General features: G+C 36.8%; 1 long non-coding RNA gene across 1 annotated transcript; it reads left to right on the forward strand.

The window, feature by feature from the left end:
* Positions 1–346: 346 nt before the first annotated feature.
* LOC149198637 (uncharacterized) lies at positions 347–1,016 on the forward strand. Its single transcript, XR_016253213.1, has 3 exons — positions 347–440; positions 555–741; positions 828–1,016. It is a non-coding gene; the product is annotated as an uncharacterized LOC149198637 (long non-coding RNA).
* The last annotated feature ends 693 nt before the right edge of the window (positions 1,017–1,709 follow it).

A 1,709-nucleotide genomic window follows, 5' to 3' on the forward strand; every position in this document is an offset into this window, starting at 1 on the left:
TAGTTATTTAGTTTTGGTGCATGTACATCAAACCTTGCAGTTAGTGTTGTGTATATGGTTTATAGCAATTAAAGTTAACATGGTTCACTGTGGGTGGGCCATCCATGTCTTGTCCTTGGTTATCTGGCATGTGTACGTTGAATCTCGTGGCACGCAAGTAGATGAGATCACTGCATGCTTCACTAGCTGGTGTTGATCCTAGTTAACACTTGTATCACTGTATGCCAAATGATCACGGCTAAGCAATCCGATGGTGGAGAGGGTTTAGGGTTTAACCCCATAACAAATTTTCCACGCTCGACATAGGGTAGTGTTAGTTGTTTTCTTCAGCGCTTAGCATCTTGCTTCTCTACAACTGGTTTGTCTAGTGAGGGTTTTGGGCTAGTGCAGGGTCCTTCTGTTGTTTTCCATGGACATTATGGGTAGCCCTGCGAATGCAGGTAACCTTGACAATTTGACCTCACGCGGTTTTGATTGTTTCCATTATCTGAGTTTTTCTTCCGCTTTGGAACTCTATCTGATGTTGAGATTGAATGATTTCCACATCTGTCCAGGGTGGCTCGATGGTTTGCTAATGTTGCAGGAGCGGTTCTGCTTTGACAATCTGTCTTGAGAGCTAAACCCACAAACCATAAGGTTTTCTTCTAAGTATTTATTGTTCCCTCTATTATGAATTTGTTAACTAATGAGGTTTTTTGTGTTACATGTAGGCTACTTGATGCAAAAACCCTCCAATTATAGGTAAGGAATACCCGTCTTTCTAGCATCATGTATCTGATAATTTTCTTAGTTGGTTAACCTCATACTGACTCTATGCTTGCTTGCAGCTGTATGCAGGTATTTTCCCCTATCTTCCTCGTTCGTTAAGGTTTGGAAAGTATCCCTTAGAGGTTTAGTCGCTTACGACTTCCATGGTCATTTCCACGTTGGAACATCTTCTCTCTAGTGCATGAATATTTAACTGCAAAATGATTAACTACTTGCTGATAAAGATTGTGCATCGAGCCAAGATTTTCACCGAGATTTGCTTAGATTTTGTTTTGTTTTAAATTCATTAACTATATAATGGAACAGTCAAACATTGTGCAAGACACATATAATTTTGAAAACGATGAGCTCTTGATCGACTGTGAGTTTCAATGGATATTTTCTCTGTTATACCTTGCTTTGTGATAAGTTATACATTAGATGGTTTGTTAAGAGTTTCTGGTCATATCGAGAAATTCAGGCTATTGAGACGCTTTGAAATGTGGCTTTGATTTTTTTTTAAGTTATTACTACAGTGAGATTTATTCAATTAAACTTGTGCGTTTTCAATGTTTGAATGATATTGTAGCTATTTTCATATTTGGCTAATGATGGGTCAAGATTTCCGTTGTTTCATTGCTCAGGTTATTAGAACTTTAGCGAGCTTATCATAGTTCACTCGACATTTACAGAACGATTCAATCAAAGTTTGCTTATATAATGATTCACTTGGATTACTTCTGAAATGGCTTGCAATCTATTACACTTTTCATCTATACAGGAGTCAGGTAGCCTTTCACATGCTTTATGTCTATTGAGACTCATATATTCGTTTGGAATTTCCATAACATTTTTGTTTTAAATATTATTTTACAACGATTCCTCTAGAATTTATCCTATAATGGTTTGTGGTATATTACTCAGTTTATAACTGACTCTATAGAATAATACATAGATAAACT

The sequence above is a fragment of the Pinus tabuliformis genome, chromosome 2_1 (genome assembly GCF_031772625.1).
Source record: "Pinus tabuliformis cultivar Carrire ecotype Pingquan chromosome 2_1, CPIR1, whole genome shotgun sequence".
In the NCBI taxonomy this organism is placed as follows: Eukaryota; Viridiplantae; Streptophyta; class Pinopsida; order Pinales; family Pinaceae; genus Pinus; species Pinus tabuliformis.